At 41.4% G+C, this 10000-nt stretch overlaps 1 pseudogene; it reads right to left on the bottom strand.

The window, feature by feature from the left end:
* The window catches only part of LOC138053664 (uncharacterized), a 19721-nt pseudogene that overhangs the window by 1241 nt on the left and 8480 nt on the right, over positions 1 to 10000 (bottom strand).

Raw genomic sequence — 10000 nt, 5'->3', positions numbered from 1 at the left:
AATTTTCATTGTAATGCTGCACCTCTATGGCACACGCAAAGATACTAAGATATGGGCCAGAGGAGGTTGGACACGGTCTGAAAGGCCTCATGGTTGGTCGCAGTAGCGAATCACGAACGCTCTTTTATCGTGGTCATGAACTCAACATGGCGGGCTTCTAGGAAGAAGTGAGTCTCAATATTGATAATTTTTACCTACTTGTTTTTAGCTTTGCGATTTCAAACCCACAGGACAAGTTGGAGTTGGTACTGGGCTAGCTGCTGGAAACTTTTTGACTCTAAACTTAACTTCTCAGACAAGTTAGGACTCGACTTCGGTGCTTCACTATCTGTCTTTGCTAAGCTTCGTGAAATTTGAGTTGATGTTAAATTTTGTCGATTTCTCTCCAAACCCAAGCTTGTCAAACTTCAAAATTAATATCCATTCCAAAGTAGATTAATTTCCTAATAGAAAATGATCGGGCACCCCTAAGCGCCCCTCTGGTTAGTGAATTATACGATGCTGAAGTAGTTGGATTTTTGCCACTATTTCCCTTTCACGCTATGAAATGTGACGACGAACCCGCGAAATTGTGCGTGCAGTCCGCGTAATCTCTTGGTTTAAAAAAATTAAATTTAACTTCTATTATTTTACCAGGTAAAATCATGAAGAAGAAGCGGCCAGTGGGTAGTCCAAGTGGGTCTACCCCTGGAAAACCATCTAATAAAGTGGCAAGAGAAGCCTGCAATTCACGATCAAGTTGCTGGTCGGGCCACACTTCCACAGCGTGGCACACTAACAGTGAGCGCAATTTCATGCTGCACCAGAGAGGCTCCCACCAAGGGTAGCTGATTCAACCTGCTGTAATTAAAGTTATTTGGCAATTGAGCATTCTGTTATGTAAACTGGAATACAAGCAAGGTCCTTTAGTCAAAGTCTTAATAGGATACCAATGTGTGTTTTTGCACATGTCACAAAACAATGGCAGTTTACAGTGAACAAACAAATAATCTTGTTATCAACCTTCGTAATTTACAGTTACATACAGTTATGTTCAGTCCATATTACAAGAGGTAATGACCAACTTGGCAATTCTGATCAGCCTCTGTCAGTTAGTAATGTGGCACTAGAGTAATAACATAAATTTACAAGAGGTTGCATAAAAAACTGTAACTTCCAACATGATGTAACCTCAATGGTAAGTTTTAAAGTTGATAAAATTTATACAGATTTTCTTTTGTATTATGAGAAAAGCCTTTGTAGCCTGTGACCAGTCTTTCATTAAAAATAAATCTCTAACTTTTTCCATACAACTTTTAATTTAAGAGATGAAAATCTCTTCAATTTGTCATTTCTACAAAATCAATTTCTGTTATTTTTTAAGTCATATTCCATAACAAATTAAAAAAACGTTTGGTAAAAAAATGGTCATGTGACCCTTACATGTTGTCATACCATTTTACACTGTATCTCATCATTATAACCATTTGCTTTGTTTTCCTTTAATCTAGCGTACACTTTAACTAGCTCGCACAACAAAAGGTTCCCTCCTACCTATCCTAGTGATAAATATTTTTATGTACAGTCCAAACTTTGAAAATGACGTTGACGAAACTTTATATTCTCAACCTTGACTTGTGTAATTTGTCTGGTTTCAAGTAAAGGATATAAATACTTAGTTAGTTCCCGTGGAATGTAACCAATAAAACATGGTCCATTTCCGTAGTCTAAATGGACTGCTATGGCTTCCCTGTCAAACTCATTCTCTGGTTCAGATTTTAACATAGCTGAAACTGTCTCTCCACCTTTCATTTTTGTCAAAGCTTCGTCCAAACGGTCTGGTGTTTTTGTTGAATGGGCTACCCCAATAACTTTCCACATCATCAGAGCTGCCATTTTCTTCAGTACTATATTCAGTAACAGATTTCACTGACTTTTCAGCAGAGCTGGAAGTGGTTTCTGAAATATGGGAAACCTCACTTTCAGAAGTCGAAATTTCCTCCCAGTTTTCATGCAGTTCATTAAGAAATTGTTGTCGGAAGTTCATCATGTTGTAAACAGTCACTGTAGTTTATCAGTCCAATTAACACACTGTCTCCATCCACATATTTTACTTTTACAAATTGCTAAGTCATTACAGGGAAACTTGGCACCACCCAGGATATGGGATTTTGGTCCACTTCGGTCGCAATCGCATCTCTGCTAGCAATTTGTTCACGTTGAGAGCGAGTTCTTATGCTACTGCAGGAGTCTTTGTGTAGGTCTGGCTGGACATAACCATGATCCTCAACTGTGTCATCTGTGGACATGGAAGAATGTGGCATGCAATTTAGAATTAGGATTTATTTCTTTACTGTGCAAGGTGTGGGGTGTGCTGGACTCCACATCAAGCAGCCTAGATTCTAGCCCAACTCTCATATTGTCTACTGTAGTCATCTGCACCAGGGTGTAAATGCTGGGTGAAAACCCTGTGATGGACCAGCATCCCATCCAGGCATCCAGGGGAGAGTAGCAATATTACTAGTCCCGTCAAGCAGCAGACACCGAGGTAAGCTCGAATGATATGGGACACTTTGGCCTGATTGTGACTTAACCATTTCACTGTTTATATCGCTGATTGGCAATAGGTATTTATTTTTTGCTGTATTTACATATACCGGTCAATTTTAAATTACCTGATTCATCATCACATTCCAAATGAAGCAATGTTCTGGATCCCCATATCCTGTCTGGACCCTGTAGTAGATAATAAAAGAATAATGATAATAATTATTGATGCATGCACATTTTGCAAAATTAGTTTTCTTGAAGTTTAATCAAAGAAAATAAAGTATTCCACTTGAATGTTTCATTTGATGAAGGAGAAATTCTAATTTCTATGCACTTAAGAAACAAGGCTTTCCATTTCATACTTCTCATAGAACAACTTCCAATGATTTAAGAGTTGGATTTTAATTTGAACATTAAATGATATCAACAAAGTAGTGACTTTTTATAATGCTTATATCTTGCTTGGGACCAAGTCCAAATTTTTCATGAGAATGATTATTACCTGTACATCTTCCAATTTGAGATATGAAACTATACATTAGGTGCAGTTACACTAGACCTCTTGCCCATGGGGAACCTTGGGGTTACGGCTTGGGTTGGGTTTACCAACTCCCCATTTGCGGTTACACACTTGTAAATTACCCAAGGGGAAGGTAAGCGTTGGCCTGTTTTGGTGGGAAACTTACCTTTAAGATAAGACAAGATGAGATTTATTAGTTTTTCCACTAAATGGTTTTTGAAAAACTAATTACAATACAAAATACATTAAAATTAAGGATCTAAAAAAAAAAGTAAACATTGAAGATCTACATCTGAACGACAAACTTTTCTTCGGCTTATTTTCGGTAATTGTCACGATCGGCGCTTCTCTTAAACTGTCCACCTCGATTAAGTTCAGCGATTCATCGCTTCATTTTAAGAAGGCAACAAAGACGTCGACTTCAGTTACGCTTTCTCTAGTCCTTGCAACTCTCCAATTTATAATTTAGACGTCGACTTGCTGCTCGCCAGAAAAGGCGTGCTTGGGTATTTCCACGTTCGCAGTTGTTTACGCAGTTCATCACAGCATGTATTTTCCTCGCGTTCGGCAATCTTGTGATTGGTTGAGCCGCTTTGGGGTTTTGTTAACCATAAGACTTACATCTGGAACTGTCATGGGCAATTCTTTTGTTCTTTTTTACGTATCCATGGAAATTTCCCACAGGAAATTTTTCTTTGGGCAGATCGGTTACACATAAAAAATTGCTTCCCCGTGGGAAAAAGCCACTTACCCAAGGGCAAAATGGCTAGTGTAACCGCAGCTATTGTGTCTGTGTCAGTGTTTCCCAGACAAATATCAAGAAGATCATTTTCATTTACCAGTAATTGCCTTTTTATGCATTAAGGATTAACAGTAAATATTAGAAGGTGTGGAGAACCTAGGTACTGCAAAAAGCAACTTTCTCTTGGCTATGTTTAAGCTTTCACAAGTAAAGGTTATTGACAACAGGTTTTCTACTTTTATAAAACTGAGATGAGAATAATATAGCCTAGTTCCCAGTGTTCTACCCCAGGTTTTGAAACTGAAATGGTGTCCACAACATTAAAAGGCCTTGAGCAGGAAATACTCTCAATGTAAGCAGTGTGCTTTAAAAGAACCTACATGTATAAAAATGATAATAAACAAGGATACAGCTCTGGTGGTGCCTCAGACTCATCTAATATAGGATTCAGTGGTACAGCCCTCAGGTTCCTTGGATCAAATACCACCTGATGTAGAAACATTTGATCTGCTTCATCAAATCTCAGAAGATATCAGGACCCGGTACATGAAGACTTTTTACACCAAGTACTTGTGGTAACCTTGAAAAGAACTGTAGTTGTGCATTAATAACTTATTCACGAACAACTATTTAAACTGTTTGATTTCATTTGTAAAAGAAATCAAAGAAATCCAAAAAAAACAAGCAAACAAACAGACAATAAACTGAGAAGTTTGTGTGAGCCCAGCAAGGAAGCTTGTATTCAATAAAGAGGGTATTTGACTGTTTAATAACAGCAGGAAATTATTTTATTTCTATATAAATTATTTAATATAGAGTCCTGTGACCTCACTGAATTTTTAAATGATTTAAAAAATTCCATTCTTTCCTCACATCACCATTTGCTGCAGCAACTTTCTTCATCAAATTGTGTGCTCTTTTGATTCCAATACCAGGAAGTGATTCCAAGTAGTCGCAGCCAGCAATTATACACATATGACGAAACAAGTGAAAGGTACATTGTATAATTGGAAATATTGAGACATTTCGGTATGTCTTTGCTTTGGATTGACTGGCAGCTACCATGTAGCTGTATTTTATAAAGAACCTGGATCGTGAAAATACAAGATAAACTGTATTGGACAACTAAATAACATCCCTGTGCAAATAAATAAATAAATAAATAAATAAATAAGTAGACAAATACTGTAAATAAAATTAAATAAGCTTTAACATTCATCCTGTGAAAAATCAAGCTTAAATTTAAAGATTACGCACAGATCCATTTGTCACCATAAAGTAATGTACCTCGGAACAGCCAAATACCAACAGATCCGAATCTTCACTGCATCAATCAGCTGATTTTTGTTCAAATACGCAAGTTGTGCTTCAGCTTCAAACGGGGCAACAATGCAATCCATATTTTTGTCCCGTAGAACCTGATAAGAAATCGATCCAGATGAAATTGAAAAGCAGTAGAAACTAGAAACACTGAAAATATTACTGCAGGCACTTTTTTATGTGATCAGTGAAACTTCAAAACAATAGATCTCACCTTCAGTAGTTTATGAGACATTTCACAAGTAATCTTCAACGCTCTCCTGAAGTGATCGATAGCTTTTGATTCATTCCCGCGTCACCACAATTCTTCTGCCTTTGTCGCATTTTCCTTGTGAGACCTTTAAGGGGAAAACGCGAGTTAGTACCACTGTAGTGTAATCTCGCTGAATTAACCCCATGATGCGATGATGTTGATTTCACACCCAACGTTTCCCGTTTCTCTCTCGTTATTTTCTTGGCCTCTAAATTCTGCCCATCAAACACAGCGACCGATTTTATTCCCAGGGAAAGAAGTAAATCGAACAGCTGCTTAGGATAATCGAGAAACCTATAAGCAAATGTGCAAAAATTAAGAAAAGTTAGCAAGTGATCACTAGCTTTTCGTACTAGCTTCCAAATATTTGACATCAGAGGATAAATCAATTGCAAACTTCAGTTTGCAGATTGCAAATAAGCGTTTCCACTTTGGTATCAAACAACAAATTTCTCTTACTCGTTCGTTGAAATACCAAGACCCAATTTCTCTGCACAACCGAATGCTCCTTTGTACAAATAACAGGAACAATCTACACCGATTTTCTTCCCGGCTTAGTATCGAAGATGTGTATTTGAAGCGATTCCGTGAAGGAATGTAAGGAGGCCTTGTATGCCCATATCTCTCTCAGTGAAACATTTCTTTGGTCTATTTCCAGTTTTTATAACACTAGCTGCATAGCCGATTAGCTGTTTTGAACCTCTCTTTAAAGCCCCTTGTATTTTCCCGCCTCGGAGAGTGTCTCGAGAGATCGTTCCACTTCCGTGGTCAGTTGCAAATGAGGCAGTTTTGCGACCATGATGCTTTTCGAACCGTGTCCAACCTCTTCTGGATATGGGCGAAAATAATTTCTTACTTAAGCACAAATTGCCGCAAATAACCCAACATATACGTTAAGAGACTCACATTCCTCCTAATCTCAGAAGCTCAATTTATTCAAAAAGGGGAAGATAGATACAATGTTTCAAAGGAAAGCGAGGGAAAGTCCTTCGAGATTATTACGAGCTCGAAACTCGGCCCCCAACGATTCTGCAGGGGAAATATTATCCCTCCCCTTAACAGAGCCCTGGGCAAGAAGAGAAGCCGGGAGCGACAACTCCATAACTTTGGGGATTTGAGAATACTATTGAGCCGTCTGCACGCTTTTCCATCCAACGTGTCTAGCCACTTGGTCATCTGAGGCACCAAGGAGGGATAGGGTTATGGAACAACCACTCCTAAAACTGTGCATAGTTTGCCCTCGTGAAGTTTCAGAGTCGTGAGATGGAGGCGTAGGCGGTTAGCTACAGTAGAGCCAAGGAAAGGCTTTGTGGAGACGCGGCCCTTTGGGTCAGTGGCACGGAACAAAAAGCCCTCCCGAAGTTTGATATTCATGAGGTCAGCCAGCTTAACATATGTAGTGAGGTTTACGACGGGACAGACTATGCTGTCATGAGGGCATTTCTTAACAGCAAAGATATTGGAGTCCTTTCCTCGAAGCGTTTTTCCGAACTTGTGGTGAAACAATAAGCCTTGTTTTCCAGCAAGCAGGAGAACCTCTTTAGTAAAAACACGGCCGAGGTCAGATGCTCTGTCACCGGAGTAGAAATCTAGGCAGAAGAAGGCCAGATCACGGCTCACGATGTACCTTTCCAGGGGGGATATGGATGGAAGAAATGTCTGCTTACAGAGGTAATAGCAGAGTTTAGAGAACTTGTCGAAGAAAAAAGGCACGGCTTGGCGAGGTGAGACTCTTGCTTTTGCTTGTTCCTCGGAGATAGAAGCGAGGTATTCCTTGACAGACGGATGAGCTGCTGGGTTACCAGGAGATAACCCTGACCACACGCCAGACCGGCCAAGAGAATTAAAAATAGAACGCAATTTCCCAATTGTGCTATCAACTGTACCAGCGGCCAATCTAGAGGGGCAGCTACATTTCTGCTTGGAATGAGAGCCAAAATTAGGACAGCTAGGCACGTGAATCTTGGTTTTCCCCTTAGAGTCCTTCCATACGAGAAATCTGATGAGGTCTTTTGGGGAAGCAGAGATGGGAGACTTAGGGGTAGGGAGAGAAGACAAAAAGGACTCCAGTTCCAAATGTAATTTACATTTCTGTCTTTCATATGGTTTGGCAGCTCTGGCAGATTGAAGACAGGAGATTCTGCGACCAATCGCAGGCAGATCAAGGGAAACCCTGGCAGTGCTAGACGGGACCGAAGGGGGAGTGGGTTGAAATCCACAATTTTGGCAAAAGTTAAAACCACAGTCGTTGGCGTAAGAGCAGTCAGGACACGAGGAGGCAGGCTTCCAAATGCGTGGAACATTCGCGGGAGACTAAAAAGAGGAAAAAATGCAAAAACAAATGGGCTTAAGCACTTTAATGAGGAATTACACAAATAATAAGTACAATATAAAACACCGAGGGCCAAAGCTCTGAATATAAGGAAAACGCGTTCTCTTCTATGTTAAGAATTTAAACCGGGCAAATTCGGAATACCCATAAGTCCCATTGAAGTGGCCTAGATTCAACGCCGGTATTTGTCGAGAAAAGCAGAATGTTGTGATCTCCTTTGGAACCCAGCTTGAGAGACTCAACACAGGACGAGACGAGAAGTGGCCACCAGTATTTTCTTGGACGAAGGTCTGGTACTACAATCGTGTAGGGGCAGCTTTGAGATGTGAGGAATCTAATCAGGGGGCCGACAAGCACGAACGGAGGAAACGCATACGCACTGAGGGATGGAGACAGAGTCTGCGAGAAAACGTTGACGCCGAGACCCTGTGGTGAGGGTGACTGTGCAAAAAAAGGGAGTGCCCTACCAGAAGAATCTTTCTGGACATTTGCGGATGTAGCCATAAGATCGATGGTGTGTGGGCCAAATGCTCGTTGTACAATGAGCCAAGATGCAGGGCTAAGCGTGCAGTCCCGATCTGAGGGAATGCGAGACGGAGAATATGCCGGATTTTGTTGAGAAGGGACAAAGTGCAAAATGACTTGCAAATTAGCAGATAATGTTAAATGGAAGATTTCTTTAAGAGCGTTGTTAACGCGGGTGTTCCTAGAACCATCCTTTCTCCAGCAAGCAACTAGGGCCGCGCTGTCAACGAAACAATCAACTCTAGCGTTTGAGATCAAACCAGCATTTTGCAGGGCCAATGCTTCCTTTATCACGATGGGTAGGTCACTTTCAGACAGATCCCAATGACCGTGTAATTCTTGCCGAGGTTGGTCGGGAAGTCGAAGGATGCCACCCCAACCAGAGTCCGAAGCATCAGAGAAGACATCCAACTGGAAATGTTTTCCGTCTTTCCAAGGCAAAAACCCAGACCAAGAATCAAGGAAACGCCAGTGCTCGAACTCGGCCTTTAATTCGCGGGAAACGGGAATAGCTCTTGGAGACTTAGATGCCCTTGACATCGCGAGGCAGGCCACTCGAGAAAATAAACTGGCGGCAGGGACGACAAGTGTGAAGGAGTTAATCTTGCCCACAAATTTCTGCAGTGACTTTAAAGATACTGTCTTGTGGCTAAGTAGATCTTCCCTCAGTGAAGCGAATTTAATCTTCTTGTCGGGCGGCATCAAGAACGCAGTTTTAACAGAGTCTATGATATACCCCAGAAAAATAGGCGCTTGTGTAGGTACAAGAGTGGACTTTTTAAGACCAATGAAGTAGCCAAGATCGCTGAGGATGTAACATGCGATATAAAGGGCTCCTTGAGCACGCTGAAAGTCAGACCACGAACAAGGAGGGGCATTACGGCGGACTTGAAGTTGCCCAAAATGGCGGTCGTCTATGTACTAGGAACAGGGTACACCATGAGAACGAATATAACTAGTAGCAACCAGACCGACAGAATGATACAGGTACGCACTAGCCTTCCAACCAAAGGGGAGGGTATTAAAAACGAAGAACCAGCCACTCCACTCAAGTCCAAAGTAGGTTCGACTTTCTGTCGAAAGACGAATATGGTCATAGCCACTCTTATCGTCGCAAGTGGTTTGAAAATTACCCTTGTGAACGTATCGGGGAAGGTCAGTAATAAGATCCAAAGAAAAAGGGAGATCTTTGATCCACAGATTGAGGAATCTCTCGTCGTGGCACAAGCGAGGCTTAGATGGCTCCACAGTGATCGGCATAACCAGGTGAGGGGGTGACACTTCTCCAACTTTCCCCCAGACAGGCAACGATCCATTGGCGATCCGTTCCAAAATAGTGTTAGATATAAATTCAGAAAAGGCTTGGCAGCTACTGTTGTTGGGGAAGAGAGCGCGAGGGGGTAAAGGGCTGCTATAAACTCGACCTTGAAAAGTACCCCTAAACTCAGTGAAAAACTCTTTTACATCTATACCAAACTCCAGGTAGCGAAGAAATGCTGAATGGTTGGGGGAATCTTGTAGGATCTCTGACCACATAGGAAGGCTGTGGTGGATGGAACCTGGGATGAAAAACGAGGGGTCACGAAAACGAAGAAGATCAGGAGAAGCGTGGAACTTTCCGGACGCCACCATCCGGGCAGACGGGAGTGGACCGGCCCAGCTGGCAGGCTTCCCTTTCCAGTTACACCAAATGGGTGTGGACCTAACAGATTCTTGAGCCCTCTTTAAATGAAGGTCAAACAATTTAGGAGACACCTAGAACGAGCAAGGCAAAAAGAA

Source organism: Montipora capricornis, chromosome 6 (genome assembly GCF_036669925.1).
Source record: "Montipora capricornis isolate CH-2021 chromosome 6, ASM3666992v2, whole genome shotgun sequence".
In the NCBI taxonomy this organism is placed as follows: Eukaryota; Metazoa; Cnidaria; class Anthozoa; order Scleractinia; family Acroporidae; genus Montipora; species Montipora capricornis.
Note: the sequence above shows the minus strand (reverse complement) of the source record. Positions and strands in the feature narration are given on the sequence as shown.